Genomic DNA, 21,067 nt, shown 5'->3' with positions numbered 1-21,067 from the left:
GTGACACGTTTTGTGAAATGTGAAGTCTAATGATGACTAGCTTTGAGCATCAAGTGATTGGGTTTTCAATTGGGCTGAGCGACCCTGATTTGTCTATGTCAGTGGTTCATCACAGAGCCTCTGGCGATGCAACAGTGTGTAGATAGGTGTTGTGTTAAATATTAGGAGTGTACGTTATGTGCGTTATGTACATTATGTGTAGAAACGAAGATAAAGCTCAGAGAAGTGAAGTGATATGGGAATGAGCGGCGGTTATCTGCCAGGAAGTGATCTCTGGTCTTGGATTTCACGGATTCCACAGGGGGTAGAAGAAGTAATAGTTGTGCCGCAGGTGTTAACAGCAGCAGTTGTTCACAACAGCAGAAGCCGCAGCTGCCATCATGTGTATCGTTAACTAGGACGGCGACGCCTCTCAAGAGAGTAGTAACTTCTGGTGCTTGTCATGTGAAGAATATTGGTGCTTGTCATGTGAAGAATATTGGTGCTTGTCATGTGAAGAATATTGGTGCTTGTCATGTGAAGAACATTGGTGCTTGTCATGTGAAGAATATTGGTGCTTGTCATGTGAAGAATATTGGCAAAGAAGCCTCAGTTTTCCCGAAGATTGTGGCAGTAATGACCTGTATGTGATATTACGATTGTGGGTATATTATGACTGAGATTGATATTATGATTGTGGGTATATTATGATTGTGGGTATATTATGATTGTGGGTATATTATGATTGTGGGTATATTATGATTGTGGGTGTGATATTATGATTGTGGGTATATTATGATTGTGGGTGTGGTATGATTGTGGGTATGATATTATGATTGTGGGTATATTATTATTGTGGGTGTGGTATGATTGTGGGTGTGATATTATGATTGTGGGCGTGATATTATGATTGTGGGCGTGATATCATGATCGTGGTGGTGATCTTACCTTCGTGAAGGTGACATTACCTTCATGGGTGTGATAACATGATCATGGGTGTGATAACATGATCATGGCTGTGATAACATGATCATGGGTGATAACATGATCATGGGCGTGGTAACATGATCATGTGTGATAACATGATCATGTTATCACACATCATGTGATAACATGATCATGTTATCACACATCATGTGATAACATGATCATTGGTGTGATAACATGATCATGGGTGTGGTAACATGATCATGGGTGTGATATCATGATCATGGGTGTGATATCTTCGTTAGGGTAATATATTACCTTGCATAATTTATCATGGTTACGTCTGACTCAGTTCTAGTGTTATCTTTAGTTTTATAACCCGAGAGATATCTTCAGGGGGAATGGGGAAGATATCGCAGTAAGATTCCAACCAACGTTTTCGTCTGGGAGAGGAAGATTTACTTACATATTATTCACTTAAATGATTACATGAATATTACATTAGAATGTCAGTAAACAAATACCCGCACACAGGAGACTGAAACTAATGACGACGCTTCGATCCAATTTGGATCATTAACTAGTGACAAACAAGTGTGAGTTTATTTAGCCACAGGTTAACATAACTACAATTATCATACATACTTGTACATAAATTTACTAACCTTCACATGTACCATGAATGTGGTAACTAACCTTCACATGGTCACATGGATCTGGTAACTAACCTTCACATGGTCCCATGAATGTGGTAACTAACCTTCACATGGTCACATGGATCTGGTAACTAACCTTCACATGGTCCCATGAATGTGGTAATTAACCTTCACATGGTCCCATGAATGTGGTAATCATGACACAGTACCCAATTATCTGGGTACTTTCTGAGGACCCTAAAGGAAATATGTCACTTTGTCTGACTTGTGGGATATCATAGGTATTTTACACTATGTATGATAATTGTAGTTATGTGTACCTGTACCTAAATAAACTTCCTGACACTACCCACACAGTTCTTTATGAGCAACGTAGGTTGCTGTTGCTGGGGGTTACTTCCTTATACGAGTTCACTGATCAATTTTATACCCAATATTTAAATATACTTCAAAATAAGGTGACTCGTTAGGCCTCTGTGATGATGTACCAGACTGATTCTGAGGCGTGTTGGCCCTCATATTTCCAGAGATGAGAGGAGACGTGTTTAATACATACATGTTTAAATTGCTTCGACATAACATCTGCCTATCATAATTTGACTGGCAGCCATTTTGAAAAATGGCTTCCAAGGTCGCCACAGGACATATCCTAATTGCCTCAAATCCTTAAAATATCTACCATAATGTTAATGGTATTAGTGTGGCAGGTCATGATTGTATCATTAGCCAGTGAAGAAATATAACGACGAGCGGAGAACCGGCCATGTAAGACAGGTCACACTCAAACATTGTTACTCGTCTTCCTAACTTGATTTCAAAACTACCAAAGCATATCTTTGCTTCTATACTTCCTATCCGAATTTATAATTACCTCCAGGTTATTGGGTATTTTCTTGCTCTTATGGTTTTGTACACAGCAGCTGTAGTGAGAAGAGTAGTGCTTGCGAGGGTAGCTTCAGCTCTTGGTTATCCCAGTTATATGAAACCTTTACTTAGCACGTTTCGCCCACACAGTGGACTTAAACTAGTCGTGTTCTGGTTTGAGACTGACCCACAGAGACTATGATCACCCAAACACAGATAATATTACTACTACTGCTACTATTATTACTACTACTACTGCTACTAATACTATTACTACTACTTCATTCAGTTTACTTCACTTATCTTATCTTTACCTAGTAGTAGTATTTCATAACATAACTGGTTTATCTGGGTCTTTAGATTCCATCAGCTCACGATAACTCTTCCCTTGTACCTCCTACTTGTCCCTAAGTACCTCACATGTGGTCTTTAAATATCTCTGATTCTTTACACGTACTTTTACAGAGGTTTACTTTCATGATTAGGTGGGGGGTTTGTGCTGGTGTTGCATACTCAATGCATACTCCATGATAGGCTTGACATAAGCAGTATATAGGACAGTGAATCACTACTGTGCTTCCTGAAAGCTCATCCTAGGATTGCCAGTCACTTGCTGCAGATTTCATTTGAAGGCTCACGAGTATTAGAAATTCAACAGAAGTTTTGGAGATCAATGTAGTGGATTCACTCACTGGACAGATGTACTAGTTGAACCAATTTGTTGTGGATCTACTCACTGAGCTAACACTTTTGACCTTATCGACCTTATTAACTTCCCTTTTTAACTACACCGGAGACTAACTCAGGCGAATCGACTAGTATGAAGTACTCGTAAGACTTACTTGCTGGATGTATCGTAATTCTAGGACCTAACTGAAGAATAAAAGTCACAGTACCATGACTGCAACTAGCCACAAGTAACCCCCCCCCCATCCACTATCTGTTCTGAACTTGTTCTGAACTTAACAATGATCAGTGACAGACTGAAACTTCGTTTAAAGTTCGGATTATTATTGAGCTGTTCCGGTCACGATATTGTGACTTGTGTTCTTGCTCGGACCTCTCACCAGTCTATAACTCATTTTATTTTATAAAGGAAAACTGGAAACATCAGCAGAGTGCTGCCACCCTATTGTATATAATAGTTACAGAGTGGAAACAAAAACTAGCTGTTTTTCCCCGTCATATTCCATCACACAGGATGGTGCTCATACAGTGTTGAAATCTATCAGCCTGAGCTGGAAAACTGCAGCTGGTCAATGAGGATATTATCAAGTATACCTTTAAAGGTTCGTCCGCTACGACAGCTTTAGAAATTTCCTGCCACTAGTTGCTTAATTGTGATGGTGTCAATAAGAAAGCTTCCTGCCGTCTTCATAAAACTACACCAACTAGTTTAGTGTATTTTAAGATACCTCAGGGAAAACTAGCGCCATTCATGAAGTTACTGGAATTCCCAGTAGAGAAAATAACATTACACTGCTCTGATGTGTTCCTTAGATGAAGCCAAGTATTGAGGACTCCAGAGTCGCCGTGCTCACACAACCGTGTCATTACCGTTCAGTGATTGCCTAAATATGACAAACTCCAGTGCTGAAATCACCAACAACTTGTCGGAATTTCTTTGGGGCCATAGAGTCGGCTGATTGGTCGCCGGCCGCTAATGGCCTGCGATGATTGGCCACTGTCTGCCTATAACGTGTATCAATTGGTTCTTATCCACCAGTCATGTGTGATGCTTGGTTCTCTTGCAGTGACGTCTGAATGTCTCCCCGACATTCGTAGCATCCTATTGACTGAGAACGATGTGATTCAACATACATCTGAATCGAACCTAGTGTAACATTCACAGTGATTTCCAACACTGAGTGATTGCGAATTAAGCCGCGTTTAGTGGAAGGAGGCTCGAACTTCCAGCACTAAGGGAGCTGAATGACCCACATAGGTTTTTCGCTTCATAAAGTAAAATACAAACACACAATTTATATATATATATATATATATATATATATATATATATATATATATAAATTTCGTTCAAAAATATATTAAAGTGCCTATGGCAATAAAATTCTTCATTAATATTATTACTGTTTGAGGAACAACTGAGGTGTTTACAGGTGAGGCGGCGAAGGATGGTTGTGTGTAAACAACATCGTTCCTCTTAGTACAGTTCAACACCTGAGTTTAGTTTTGATGTGCAGTGATCTGATTGTTTATATCACAGGAAGAGGAAGTGGAAAGTTGGGAAGGATGGAAAGGGAGGAAATATGGCGAGGGAAGGAGAGGACTGAGACTGGAGAGAGTACATACATGTGTGGTTATACATGTAAGTGAGTAGGTACATGGGCAAGTACATGTGGATACGCATGTAAGTGGGCAGGCACAGGTTTGTAACTACACACATGCAAGTGAAGGCAGCAACAGAGAAACAACATAGTGAGAAATACATAACTGCTGCGTTCACTTGCGAGATTCATGTATTTTTGGTGAGTGATGACATCACCAGAGGCGCACACTGGGCTCCTGGCTGACTCCGCTGCCGGAGTTCAAACATACTGCAGAGTAGATGGTGACTGAGAACTGTTTGTTGATCTTTAGGTAGGATAATACCAAGATACTTGAAGCTTAATTTAAAGGGCAAGATTTTGAAGCCACCGTAGTTATCCTGTCATGAGACAGGAATTGTTACAAGTTTCAATCATCTTATAAAATGTTGATCTTAAGCTCTCTTAAGTCAAACGCACAAACCAGATCATACCTGTGATCAGCTTCACGAGTTCTTCTACCCTTACAGCCTGGCCTTATTGACTGCCTGATTAACCAGGCTGTAGGTGCCAGCGGTTAGCCTGCCAACGTAGCCAACAACACTTGGTTAATCTGGCACTTGTTAAGAAAGCCTTTCAATCTTCATAGTTCAAGGGCTCTTGATTCAAGGAATTAAAGCCTAGTGCCCATTCCGCTTGTTCCCAGGCGCTTTGTGATATATACGGGCTTAGTGCTTCCCCTTTAATATAATAACAAAATTTCAAGTGTTGATGTGGTCAGTTATCTGGACTGGTAGTTAAACTGTGCCACGGTGCCATCGTACTGTGTCACGGTGCCATCGTACTGTGTCACGTTGCCATCGTACTGTGTCACGGTGCCATCGTACTGTGTCACGGTGCCATCGTACTGTGTCACGGTGCCATCGTACTGTGCCACGGTGCCATCGTACTGTGTCAGGGTGTCATCGTACTGTGTCAGGGTGTCAACGTACTGTGTCACGGTGTCAACGTACTGTGTCACGGTGCCATCGTACTGTTGTTAGTCTCTCTTCACTTGACTGTGAAAATCGCCACTACGTGATAGGAACTTTAGTCTTGATTATACACAATTGTATTGAGAGCTGCATGAATGACTCTCACCAACGTGGTTACTTGCTTCACTCACCAACGTGGTTACTTGCTTCACTCACTACGTGGTTACTTGCTTCACTCACTAACGTGGTTACTTGCTTCACTCACTAACGTGGTTACTTGCTTCACTCACCAACGTGGTTACTTGCTTCACTCACTACGTGGTTACTTGCTTCACTCACTAACGTGGTTACTTGCTTCACTCACTAACGTGGTTACTTGCTTCACTCACCAACGTGGTTACTTGCTTCACTCACTACGTGGTTACTTGCTTCACTCACTAACGTGGTTACTTGCTTCACTCACCAACGTGGTTACTTGCTTCACTCACCAACGTGGTTACTTGCTTCACTCACTAACGTGGTTACTTGCTTCACTCACCAACGTGGATACTTGCTTCACTCACTAACGTGGTTACTTGCTTCACTCACCAACGTGGTTACTTGCTTCACTCACTAACGTGGTTACTTGCTTCACTCACCAACGTGGTTACTTGCTTCACTCACTACGTGGTTACTTGCTTCACTCACTAACGTGGTTACTTGCTTCACTCACCAACGTGGTTACTTGCTTCACTCACTAACGTGGTTACTTGCTTCACTCACCAACGTGGTTACTTGCTTCACTCACCAACGTGGTTACTTGCTTCACTCACTAACGTGGTTACTTGCTTCACTCACCAACGTGGTTACTTGCTTCACTCACCAACGTGGTTACTTGCTTCACTCACTAACGTGGTTACTTGCTTCACTCACCAACGTGGATACTTGCTTCACTCACCAACGTGGTTACTTGCTTCACTCACCAACGCGGTTACTTGCTTCACTCACTAACGTGGTTACTTGCTTCACTCACTAACGTGGTTACTTGCTTCACTCACCAACGTGGTTACTTGCTTCACTCACCAACGTGGTTACTTGCTTCACTCACCAACGTGGTTACTTGCTTCACTCACTAACGTGGTTACTTGCTTCACTCACCAACGTGGTTACTTGCTTCACTCACCAACGTGGTTACTTGCTTCACTCACTAACGTGGTTACTTGCTTCACTCACCAACGTGGATACTTGCTTCACTCACCAACGTGGTTACTTGCTTTACTCACTAACGTGGTTACTTGCTTCACTCACCAACATGGTTACTTGCTTCATTCACCAAAATGGTTACTTGCTTCACTCACCAACGTGGATACTTGCTTCACTCACCAACGTGGTTACTTGCTTCACTCACCAACATGGTTACTTGCTTCATTCACCAAAATGGTTACTTGCTTCACTCACCAACGTGGATACTTGCTTCACTCACCAACATGGTTACTTGCTTTACTCACTAACGTGGTTACTTGCTTCACTCACCAACGTGGATACTTGCTTCACTCACCAACATGGTTACTTGCTTTACTCACTAACGTGGTTACTTGCTTCACTCACCAACATGGTTACTTGCTTCACTCACCAACATGGTTACTTGCTTCACTCACCAACGTGGTTACTTGCTTTACTCACTAACGTGGTTACTTGCTTCACTCACCAACATGGTTACTTGCTTCACTCACCAACGTGGTTACTTGCTTCACTCACCAACATGGTTACTTGCTTCACTCACCAACATGGTTACTTGCTTTACTCACTAACGTGGTTACTTGCTTCACTCACCAACATGGTTACTTGCTTTACTCACTAACGTGGTTACTTGCTTCACTCACCAACATGGTTACTTGCTTCACTCACCAACGTGGTTACTTGCTTCACTCACCAACGTGGTTACTTGCTTCACTCACCAACGTGGTTACTTGCTTCACTCACCAACGTGGTTACTTGCTTCATTCACCAAAATGGTTACTTGCTTCACTCACCAACGTGGTTACTTGCTTCACTCACTAACGTGGTTACTTGCTTCACTCACCAACGTGGTTACTTGCTTCACTCACCAACGTGGTTACTTGCTTCACTCACCAACGTGGTTACTTGCTTCACTCACTAACGTGGTTACTTGCTTCACAAACTAAAGTGGTTACTTGCTTCACTCACTAACGTGGTTACTTGCTTCACTCACTAACGTGGTTACTTGCTTCATTCACCAACATGGTTACTTGCTTCACTCACCAACGTGGTTACTTGCTTCACTCACCAACGTGGTTACTTGCTTCACTCACCAACGTGGTTAATTGCTTCACTCACTAACGTGGTTACTTGCTTCACTCACTAACGTGGTTACTTGATTCACTCACTAACGTGGTTACTTGCTTCATTCACCAACATGGTTACTTGCTTCACTCACCAACGTGGTTACTTCCTTCACTCACTAACGTGGTTACTTGCTTCACTCACCAACGTGGTTACTTGCTTCACTCACTAACGTGGTTACTTGCTTCACTCACTAACGTGGTTACTTGCTTCACTCACCAACGTGGTTACTTGCTTCACTCACTAACGTGGTTACTTACTTCACTCACCAACGTGGTTACTTGCTTCACTCACTAACGTGGTTACTTGCTTCACTCACCAACATGGTTACTTGCTTCACTCACTAACATGGTTACTTGCTTCACTCACCAACGCGGTTACTTGCTTCACTCACTAACGTGGTTACTTGCTTCACTCACTAACGTGGTTACTTGCTTCACTCACTAACGTGGTTACTTGCTTCACTCACCAACGTGGTTAATTGCTTCACTCACTAACGTGGTTACTTGCTTCACTCACTAACGTGGTTACTTGCTTCACTCACTAACGTGGTTACTTGCTTCATTCACCAACATGGTTACTTGCTTCACTCACTAACGTGGTTACTTGCTTCACTCACTAACGTGGTTACTTGCTTCACTCACTAACGTGGTTACTTGCTTCACTCACCAACATGGTTACTTGCTTCACTCACCAACGTGGTTACTTGCTTCACTCACTAACGTGGTTACTTGCTTCGCTCACTAACGTGGTTACTTGCTTCACTCACTAACGTGGTTACTTGCTTCACTCACCAACATGGTTACTTGCTTCGCTCACCAATATGGTTACTTGCTTCACTCACCAACGTGGTTACTTGCTTCACTCACTAACGTGGTTACTTGCTTCACTCACTAACGTGGTTACTTGCTTCACTCACTAACGTGGTTACTTGCTTCGCTCACTAACGTGGTTACTTGCTTCACCCACTAATGTGGTTACTTGCTTCACTCACTAATGTGGTTGCTTGCTTCACTCACTAACGTGGGTACTTGCTTCACTCACTAACGTGGTTACTTGCTTCACTCACTAACGTGGTTACTTGCTTCACTCACTAACGTGGTTACTTGTTTCACTCACTAACGTGGTTACTTGCTTCACTCACTAACGTGGTTACTTGCTTTACTCACTAATGTGGTTGCTTGCTTCACTCACTAACGTGGTTACTTGCTTCACTCACTAACGTGGTTACTTGCTTCAATCACTAACGTTGTTGCTTCGTTCACTAACGATTACTTGCTTCACTCACTAACGTGGTTACTTGCTTCACTCACTAACGTGGTTACTTGCTTCACTCGCTAACGTGGTTACTTGCTTCACTCACTAACGTGCTTACTTGCTTCACTCACTAACGTGGTTACTTGCTTCACTCACTAACGTGGTTACTTGCTTCACTCACTAACGTGGTTACTTGCTTCAGTCATTAACGTGGTTACTTGCTTCAATCACTAACGTGGTTACTTCCTTCACTCACTAACGTGGTTACTTGCTTCACTCACTAACGTGGTTACTTGCGTCACTCACTAACGTGGTTACTTGCTTCACTCACTAACATGCTTACTTGCTTCACTCACCAACGTGGTTATTTGCTTCACTCACTAACGTGGTTACTTGCTTCACTCACCAACATGGTTACTTGCTTCACTCACCAACGTGGTTACTTGCTTCACTCACCAACATGGTTACTTGCTTCATTCACCATCGTGGTTACTTGCTTCACTCACCAACGTGGTTACTTGCTTCACTCACTAACGTGGTTACTTGCTTCACTCACCAACATGGTTACTTGCTTCACTCACCAACGTGGTTACTTCACTCACCAACGTGGTTACTTGCTTCGCTCACTAACGTGGTTACTTGCTTCACTCACCAACATGGTTACTTGCTTCACTCACCAACGTGGTTACTTATTTCACTCACTAACGTGGTTACTTGCGTCACTCACTAACGTGGTTACTTGCTTCACTCACTAACGTGGTTACTTGCGTCACTCACTAACTTGGTTACTTGCTTCACTCACTAAGGTGGCTACTTGCTTCGCTCACTAACGTGGTTACTTGCTTCACTCACCAACATGGTTACTTGCTTCACTCACCAACGTGGTTACTTATTTCACTCACTAACGTGGTTACTTGCTTCACTCACAAACGTGGTTACTTGCTTCACTCACTAACGTGGTTACTTGCTTCACTCACTAACGTGGTTACTTGCTTCACTCACTAACGTTACTTGCTTCACTCACTAACGTGGTTACTTGCTTCACTCGCTAACGTGGTTACTTGCTTCACTCACTAACGTGGTTACTTGCTTCACTCACTAACGTGGTTACTTGCTTCACTCACCAACGTGGTTACTTGCTTCACTCACTAACGTGGTTACTTGCTTCACTCACTAACGTGGTTACTTGCTTCACTCACTAACGTGGTTACTTGCGTCACTCACTAACGTGGTTACTTGCTTCACTCACTAACGTGGTTACTTGCGTCACTCACTAACTTGGTTACTTGCTTCACTCACTAAGGTGGCTACTTGCTTCACTCACTAATGTGGTTACTTGCTTCACTCACAAACGTGGTTACTTGCTTCACTCACTAACGTGGTTACTTGCTTCACTCACTAACGTGGTTACTTGCTTCACTCACTAACGTTACTTGCTTCACTCACTAACGTGGTTACTTGCTTCACTCGCTAACGTGGTTACTTGCTTCACTCACTAACGTGGTTACTTGCTTCACTCACTAACGTGGTTACTTGCTTCACTCACCAACGTGGTTACTTGCTTCACTCACTAACGTGGTTACTTGCTTCACTCACTAACGTGGTTACTTGCTTCACTCACTAACGTGGTTACTTGCTTTACTCACCAACGTGGTTACTTGCTTCACTCACTAACGTGGTTACTTGCTTCACTCACTAACGTGGTTACTTGCTTCACTCACCAACGTGGTTACTTGCTTCACTCACTAACGTGGTTACTTGCTTCACTCACTAACGTGGTTACTTGGTTCACTCACCAACGTGGTTACTTGCTTCACTCACCAACGTGGTTACTTGCTTCACTCACTAACGTGGTTACTTGCTTCACTCACCAACGTGGTTACTTGCTTCACTCACCAACGTGGTTACTTGCTTCACTCACTAACGTGGTTACTTGCTTCACTCACCAACGTGGTTACTTGCTTCACTCACTAACGTGGTTACTTGCTTCACTCACCAACGTGGTTACTTGCTTCACTCACTAACGTGTTTACTTGCTTCAATCACTAACGTGGTTACTTGCTTCACTCACCAACGTGGTTACTTGCTTCACTGACCAACGTGGTTACTTGCTTCACTCACCAACGTGGTTACTTGCTTCACTCACTAACGTGGTTACTTGCTTCATTCACTAACGTGGTTACTTGCTTCACTCACCAACGTGGTTACTTGCTTCACTCACCAACGTGGTTACTTGCTTCACTCACCAACATGGTTACTTGCGTAACTCACCAACGTGGTTACTTGCTTCACTCACCAACGTGGTTACTTGCTTCACTCACCAACGTGGTTACTTGCTTCACTCACCAACATGGTTACTTGCGTCACTCACCAACGTGGTTACTTGCGTCACTCACCAACGTGGTTACTTGCGTCACTCACCAACGTGGTTACTTGCTTCACTCACCAACGTGGTTACTTGCTTCACTCACCAACGTGGTTACTTGCGTCACTCACCAACGTGGTTACTTGCTTCACTCACCAACGTGGTTACTTGCTTCACTCACCAACGTGGTTACTTGCGTCACTCACCAACGTGGTTACTTGCTTCACTCACCAACGTGGTTACTTGCTTCACTCACCAACGTGGTTACTTGCTTCACTCACCAACATGGTTACTTGCGTCACTCACCAACGTGGTTACTTGCTTCACTCACCAACGTGGTTACTTGCTTCACTCACCAACATGGTTACTTGCGTCACTCACCAACGTGGTTACTTGCGTCACTCACCAACGTGGTTACTTGCGTCACTCACCAACGTGGTTACTTGCGTCACTCACCAACGTGGTTACTTGCTTCACTCACCAACGTGGTTACTTGCTTCACTCACCAACATGGTTACTTGCTTTACTCACCAACATGGTTACTTGCGTCACTCACCAACGTGGTTACTTGCTTCACTCACCAACGTGGTTGTATACAAGCCACCAGATGCAACCTCCCAACAGTTCAAGGAACAGCTACTGAAAATCGATTACTGTTTGGAAAACCTTCCAGCTCCATCCCCAAACATCTTACTGCTTGGTGATTTCAACCTAAGGCATACAAAATGGAAGAATGTAGCAAATAATGTTATAGCTGAAACAATCCCCGGAGGTAGCGCAGATGAAAGGTCACACACACATGAGCTACTAAGTCTCTGCGAAAAACACACCTTAAGCCAGCAGATAGTGGAGCCAACAAGACTAGAAAACACACTTGACCTTATCTTCACAAATAATGAGGACCTGATAAGAGACATAAGAATATCAAAAACAACTAATTCCGATCACAATCTAATCGAAGTCCAGACGTACATGCATAGGGGTCCTGAACAACAGAATGCATGTACCTGTGAAGGTGTCTTCACAAAATACAATTTCAACAACAAGAACATCAACTGGGACCAGGTAAACCATGTCCTAAACGAAACATGTTGGGAAGATGTCTTAAATGACATGGACCCAAACCAGTGCCTTGAAAGGATCAACTGCCTGGTAGCCGAAGCATGTTCTAGGCATATTCCCCTAAGAAAGAAGAAGAGCAGGAGTAAACTGGAGAGAAAAAGACGCTCCCTCTACAGAAGACGACGAAGAGTCACTGAGCTCCTCAGGAGTGCTAGAATATCTGATACACGAAGGGAGGCGCTGACCAGGGAAGTGGAAACTATCGAACTTAAGCTAAATGACTCTTACAGGAACCAGGAGAGGCAGGAGGAGCTTAAAGCTATTAGTGAAATTGAAAGAAATTCAAAATATTTCTTTTCATATGCCAAAAACAAGGCAAATACCACATCTAGTATCGGGCCCTTACTCAGACAGGATGGGACTTACACAGACGACAAGAAGGAAATGAGTGAAATATTGAAATCCCAGTACGACTCTGTGTTTAGTGAACCACTAATCGGTCTGAGGATCGACGACCCAAATGATTTCTTCATGAATGAGCCTCAAAACTCCATAAATGTATGCCAGATTTCCGACATTACCCTAACTCCGATAGATTTCGAAAAAGCCATTGACAACATGCCTATGCACTCAGCCCCGGGCCCAGACTCGTGGAACTCTGTTTTCATTAAGAACTGCAAGAAACCCCTCTCACGTGCCCTAAGTACACTATGGAGGAGGAGCTTGGACATGGGTGAAATTCCACAGTCACTTAAAACAAAGGATATAGCCCCACTCCATAAAGGTGGCAGCAAAGCATTAGCTAAGAACTATAGACCAATAGCTCTGACATCCCACATCATAAAAATCTTTGAAAGAGTGCTAAGAAGCAGGATTGCAAATCACCTGGATTCCCAAAATCTGCACAATCCAGGGCAACATGGGTTCAGGGCAGGTCGCTCCTGCCTATCACAACTACTGGATCACTATGACATGGCCTTGGATGCACTGGAAGAAAATCAGAATGCAGATGTAATATACACAGACTTTGCAAAAGCATTTGACAAATGCGATCATGGCGTAATAGCCCATAAAATACGTGCTAAAGGAATAACTGGGAAAGTGGGGAGATGGATCTTCAACTTCCTAACAAATCGAACACAAAGAGTAGTGGTCAACAGAGTTAAATCGGAGGCTGCCATAGTGAAGAGCTCTGTTCCACAAGGCACAGTACTCGCCCCCATCTTATTCCTTATCCTCATATCAGACATAAACAGAGATATACACCACAGCACCGTATCATCCTTTGCGGATGATACTAGGATCTGCATGAGGCTGTCATCTGCTGAGGACGCGGTTAACCTCCAAGAAGATATAAACAAAGTTTTCCAGTGGGCAACGGTAAACAATATGATGTTCAATGAGGACAAATTCCAACTACTCCGTTATGGAAAACTGGAGGAGATAATAACTAGAACAGAGTATACTACTGACTCCGGCCATACAATAGAGCGGAAAAATAATGTAAGGGACCTGGGAGTAGTAATGTCTGAGGATCTCACTTTCAAGGATCACAACAGTGCCACGATCGCACGTGCAAAGAAAATGATAGGATGGATAATGAGAACTTTCAAAACGAGAGATGCCAAGCCCATGATGATCCTTTTCAAATCACTTGTTCTCTCTAGGCTGGAATACTGCTGTACATTAACATCTCCATACAAAGCAGGTGAAATCGCAGATCTAGAGAGTGTACAGAGATCCTTTACTGCACGTATAAGTTCTGTCAAGCACCTTAACTACTGGGAACGCTTGGAAGCACTTGACTTGTACTCGTTGGAACGCAGGAGGGAGAGATATATCATAATCTACACTTGGAAAATCTTGGAAGGAATGGTCCCAAATCTGCACACAGAAATCACTCCCTACGAAAGTAAAAGACTGGGCAGGCGATGCAAAATGCCGCCAATAAAAAGTAGGGGCGCCATTGGTACACTAAGGGAAAGTACCGTAAGTGTCCTGGGCCCAAGACTGTTCAACAGCCTCCCATCAAGCATTAGGGGAATTGCCAATAAGCCCCTGGCTGCCTTCAAGAGAGAGCTGGACAGATACCTAAAGTCAGTGCCGGATCAGCCGGGCTGTGGCTCGTACGTTGGACTGCGTGCGGCCAGCAGTAACAGCCTAGTTGATCAGACCCTGATCCATCGGGAGGCCTGGTCATGGACCGGGCCGCGGGGGCGTTGATCCCCGGAATAACCTCCAGGTAACCCCCCCCTCCTCCTCTCTTAATAAAACTATGAAAATATTTGTACTTCAGCACGTATGAATAAAACTTGCTTTACGAATTGAGAGAGAGAGAGAGAGAGAGAGAGAGAGAGAGAGAGAGACAGACAGACAGAGACTGGGATACTAGGAAATAGTCACTGGGGGGGGGGAAGTTTAAAACTAGGTGAGCGGTGTTGGTGCCTAGAGGGAGGTCCAGTTTATTAACCAAGGTTCTACCAACCTCCCCCAGGGATCTAGGCAAATGTAACTGTATATACCACCTTCCCCACCCCTGATCTCTCTCACAATAATATGTATGTATGTATGTATGTATGTATGTATGTATGTATGTATGTATGTATATGTATGTATATGTATGTATATATATATATATATATATATATATATATATATATATATATATATATATATATATATATATATATCAATAACAACACTGCGCTAGCCAAGGATTCGAACCCATGTTGTACTGGACTGCCTCATGATAAGCGATATATATATATATATATATATATATATATATATATATATATATATATATATATATATATATATATATATATATATTTTATATATATATATATATATATATATATATATATATATATATATATATATATATATATATATATATATATATATATATATATATATATATATATATATATATATATATTGTAACTACGAACGAGAGGTATTAATCAATAACAACACTGCGACTAGCCGAGGATTCGAACCCGTGTCGCTTTGGCCCGCCTCATGGTGAGCGAAAATGTATACACAACAGGATGACAAGAAATAAGTCGTATCTTAATATGCAATTTAACCACTTTGAAATATAATTAAAATCGAAACGCTTTCGTGATCTTGTAATCACATTCCTTGAGAACGTGATTAGAATCAATACATGAATATGATTGATTTACTAAATTTAAAGCCTCTTAACTACATGATGGTCACTGAGGCTACATGTCATATCTACACCGCCAGACAAAAATACTTTAATACCCAATATAGTCCAAATGTGTATATACATTGAGGTATATTTCCCTCTGCGTATATACTGCTGTTTTCAGTTCATACACATCAAGCGATATGTACTCTACAGAATATATACAAAGTGCGTATGTGTCTTAATATATACAAAGGAGAAGTTTGATCAAATACTGACCTTCTGCACACTTGATGCAGCTCTAGCCCGACGACAACACTGTCGCAATAACACCTTATTCTCTCTATCATGTCTTTATATAAAGGAAAAATACTTGGTACAAAGTTTGGCTGCGTGAGCTGTGTCGCAGCACCATGGGGGCCGCGGTCTCCATGGTGAGTCTCCCAGCATCATGGGGGCCGCGGCCTCCATGGTGAGTCTCTTAGCATCATGGGGGCCGCGACCTCCATGGTGAGTTTCCCAGCATCATGGGGGCCGCGGCCTCCATGGTGAGTTTCTTAGCATCATGGGGGCCGCGGTCTCCATGATGAGTTTCCCAGCATCATGGGGGCCGCGGTCTCCATGGTGAGTCTCCCAGCATCATGGGGGCCGCGGCCTCCATGGTGAGTTTCTTAGCATCATGGGGGCCGCGGTCTCCATGGTGAGTTTCCCAGCATCATGGGGGCCGCGGTCTCCATGGCGAGTTTCACAGCATCAAGGGGCCGCGGTCTCCATGATGAGTCTCTTAGCATCATGGGGGCCGCGGTCTCCATGGTGAGTTTCCCAGCATCATGGGGGCCGCGGTCTCCATGGTGAGTTTCCCAGCATCATGGGGGCCGCGGTCTCCATGGTGAGTCTCTTAGCATCATGGGGGCCGCGACCTCCATGGTGAGTTTCTTAGCATCATGGGGGCCGCGGTCTCCATGGTGAGTGTCCCAGCATCATGGGGGCCGCGGTCTCCATGGCGAGTTTCCCAGCATCATGGGGGCCGCGGTCTCCATGGCGAGTTTCACAGCATCATGGGGGCCGCGGTCTCCATGGTGAGTTTCCCAGCATCATGGGGGCCGCGGTCTCCATGGTGAGTTTCCTAGCATCATGGGGGCCGCGGTCTCCATGGTGAGTCTCCCAGCATCATGAGGGCCGCGGTCTCCATGGTGAGTTTCTTAGCATCATGGGGGCCGCGGTCTCCATGGTGAGTCTCTTAGCACCATGGGGGCCGCGGTCTCCATGGTGAGTTTCTTAGCATCATGGGGGCCGCGGTCTCCATGGTGAGTCTCTTAGCATCATGGGGGCCGCGGTCTCCATGGTGAGTTTCCCAGCATCATGGGGGCCGCGGTCTCCATGGCGAGTTTCCCAGCATCATGGGGGCCGCGGTCTCCATGGCGAGTTTCCCAGCATCATGGGGGCCGCGGTCTCCATGGTGAGTTTCCCAGCATCATGGGGGCCGCGGTCTCCATGGCGAGTCTCCCAGCATCATGGGGGCCGCGGTCTCCATGGTGAGTTTCTTAGCATCATGGGGGCCGCGGTCTCCATGGTGAGTCTCTTAGCATCATGGGGGCCGCGGTCTCCATGGTGAGTTTCTTAGCATCATGGGGGCCGCGGTCTCCATGGTGAGTTTCTTAGCATCATGGGGGCCGCGGTCTCCATGGTGAGTTTCTTAGCATCATGGGGGCCGCGGCCTCCATGGTGAGTCTCTTAGCATCATGGGGGCCGCGGTCTCCATGGTGAGTCTCCCAGCATCATGGGGGCCGCGGTCTCCATGGTGAGTCTCCCAGCATCATGGGGGCCGCGGTCTCCATGATGAGTTTCTTAGCATCATAGGGGCCGCGGTCTCCATGGTGAGTCTCTTAGCATCATGGGGGCCGCGGTCTCCATGGTGAGTCTCTTAGCATCACGGGGGCCGCGGCCTCCATGGTGAGTCTCTTAGCATCATGGGGGCCGCGGTCTCCATGGTGAGTTTCCCAGCACCATGGGAGCCGCGGCCTCCATGGTGAGTTTCCCAGCACCATGGGAGCCGCGGTCTCCATGGTGAGTTCCCCAGCACCATGGGGGGCCGCGGTCTCCATGGTGAGTTTCCCAGCACCATGGGAGCCACGGTCTCCATGGTGAGTTCCCCAGCACCATGGGGGGCCGCGGTCTCCATGGTGAGTTTCCCAGCACCATGGGGGCCGCGGTCTCCATGGTGAGTTTCCCAGCATCATGGGGGCCGCGGTCTCCATGGTGAGTCTCTTCGCATCATGGGGGCCGCGGTCTCCATGGTGAGTCTCTTAGCATCATGGGGGCCGCGGTCTCCATGGTGAGTTTCCCAGCACCATGGGGGCCGCGGTCTCCATGGTGAGTTTCTTAGCATCATGGAGGCCGAGGTCTCCATGGTGAGTCTCTTAGCATCATGGGGCCGCGGTCTCCATGGTGAGTCTCTTAGCATCATGGGAGCCGCGGTCTCCATGGTGAGTTTCTTAGCATCATGGGGGCCGCGGCCGCCATGGTGAGTTTTCTAGCATCATGGGGCCCGCGGCCGCCATGTTGAGTTTCCTAGTATCATGGGGGTCGCGGCCTCCATGGTGAGTCTCCCAGCATCATGGGGGCTGCGGCCCCCATGGTGAGAACCTCTTGTGTACAGAACATTTCAGCTCAACCTTATGCTGGGAATAAATTAGACACATGTGCAACTCTTGGGTATCTTTATTGAGGAAACGTTTCGCCACACAGTGGCTTCATCAGTCCATACGTAGGAGAAACTTGAAGAACAGGAGGAGAATGAGGTAATCAGTCCCTCAACCTTGAGTCGGTGTGTTCAGTCCATCAATCTTGAATAGAATACGGCATATGAGCGGAGAAGCAGCTTATAAACCGTATGGCAGGAGAGGTGCAGCAGTCATAGGTGGTGTCACATGTGTTCAATGTGGAAGTAGGTCGTGCCCAAGAATTGTGTCTAATTTACATGTATCTAATTTATCAACATGTCGGTTCTCTGAACCATTCATCTACAAACTTATGCTGGGAAGAAAGTGTCTAAATATTAACCAGGAACTCTTAGATGGACGCTTTCTAATATTTACCCACTTTCTAGATAGACTAACAGCATATTCATAACAACTAGATGGAAAGTTGCTAATATTTAAGCACCTCTTAGATAGGTCAATGGTATACATACTTTTATTCAAGGGGAAAGCGTAAAACCTGTAGGGGGTCATACAGCGCGAAGGGAATGGGAGGTAATCATGTTTGATTTAATAATGGAGAGGATAGCTCCACTTCCATGAATTAAGAGCGCTACAGCATCAATAGAGCATATTCATGGTATGTAATTCACGTCAAGGAATACAACCTTGGAAGGCCACTTACCCAGCAACTAGAGCTCAACATTAACTTACAAAGCGACTTACTAGGAAGGAGTAAACTCCACCTTACACCACTGTCTAAAGATTAGATTAGGTTAAGTAAAGTTAGGCTAACTTAAGTTAGGCTACGTTACGCTAAGTTCGTCAGGAGCAGGAAAAAATAGAAACGCGGATGACCTAGATGCTGGTTGGTGGTTAACGAGGTTTAAAGCCTGTCGACTACATGAGGACCAGACAAGATTACTAAAATAGGGACTTAAGTAAATACGCAGCATATATACGCAGAGAGAAATGTCAGTACATACATGTATATCCTGCCTCGCTATATTAGTAGTTTACTTAAAGAAAAAATACTTGATATTTTGTGTGATTCTAATATAAACTGTCCAAAAAAAGGGTAAGAGAACAGCCAAATCAATCTTATACCCCTAAAACACACACACACACACACACACACACACACACACACACACACACACACACACACACACACACACACACACTAGGAGCTAGGACTCGACCCCTGCAACCACAAATAGCCTGGTGGCTAAAGCTCCCGCTTCACACACGGAGGGCCCGGGTTCGATTCCTGGCGGGTAGGAACATTTCGACACGTTTCCTTACACCTGTTGTCCTGTTCACCTAGCAGCAAATAGGTACCTGGGTGTTAGTCGACTGGTGTGGGTCGCATCCTGGGGGACAAGATTAAGGACCCCAATGGAAATAAGTTAGACAGTCCTCGATGACGCACTGACTTTCTTGGGTTATCCTGGGTGGCTAACCCTCCGGGGTTAAAAATCCGAACGAAATCTTATCTTATCTTATCTTATCGAAACAGGGAGATTGCCTGAGGCATGGAAGACAGCAAATGTAGTCCCAATCTTTAAAAAAGGAGACAGACATGAAGCATTAAACTACAGACCAGTGTCACTGACATGTATAGTATGCAAAATCATGGAGAAGATTATCAGGAGAAGAGTGGTGGAACACCTAGAAAGGAATGATCTCATCAACAGTAGCCAACATGGTTTCAGGGACGGGAAATCCTGTGTCACAAACCTACTGGAGTTCTATGACATGGTGACAGCAGTAAGACAAGAGAGAGAGGGGTGGGTGGATTGCATTTTCTTGGACTGCAAGAAGGCGTTTGACACAGTTCCACACAAGAGATTGGTGCAAAAACTGGAGGACCAAGCAGGGATAACAGGGAAGGCACTACAATGGATCAGGGAATACTTGTCAGGAAGACAGCAGCGAGTCATGGTACGTGGCGAGGTGTCAGAGTGGGCACCTGTGACCAGCGGGGTCCCGCAGGGGTCAGTCCTAGGACCAGTGCTGTTTCTGGTATTTGTGAACGACATGACGGAAGGAATAGACTCTGAGGTGTCCCTGTTTGCAGATGACGTGAAGTTGATGAGAAGAATTCACTCGATCGAAGACCAGGCAGAACTACAAAGGGATCTGGACAGGCTGCAGACCTGGTCCAGCAATTGGCTCCTGGAGTTCAATCCCACCAAGTGCAAAGTCATGAAGATTGGGGAAGGGCAAAGAAGGCCGCAGACGGAGTACAGTCTAGGGGGTCAGAGACTACAAACCTCACTCAAGGAAAAAGATCTTGGGGTGAGTATAACACCAGGCACATCTCCTGAAGCGCACATCAACCAAATAACTGCTGCAGCATATGGGCGCCTAGCAAACCTCAGAACAGCATTCCGACATCTTAATAAGGAATCATTCAGGACCCTGTACACCGTGTACGTTAGGCCCATATTGGAGTATGCGGCACCAGTTTGGAACCCACACCTAGCCAAGCACGTGAAGAAACTAGAGAAAGTG

At 44.9% G+C, this 21,067-nt stretch overlaps 1 protein-coding gene across 1 annotated transcript in view; it reads left to right on the top strand.

The window, feature by feature from the left end:
* The window catches only part of LOC128698287 (uncharacterized), a 134,396-nt gene that overhangs the window by 96 nt on the left and 113,233 nt on the right, over positions 1 to 21,067 (top strand). The window lies entirely within an intron of this gene.

Source organism: Cherax quadricarinatus, chromosome 63, assembly GCF_038502225.1.
Source record: "Cherax quadricarinatus isolate ZL_2023a chromosome 63, ASM3850222v1, whole genome shotgun sequence".
Lineage (NCBI taxonomy): Eukaryota > Metazoa > Arthropoda > Malacostraca > Decapoda > Parastacidae > Cherax > Cherax quadricarinatus.
This window is presented reverse-complemented; position numbering and strand designations above follow the sequence as displayed.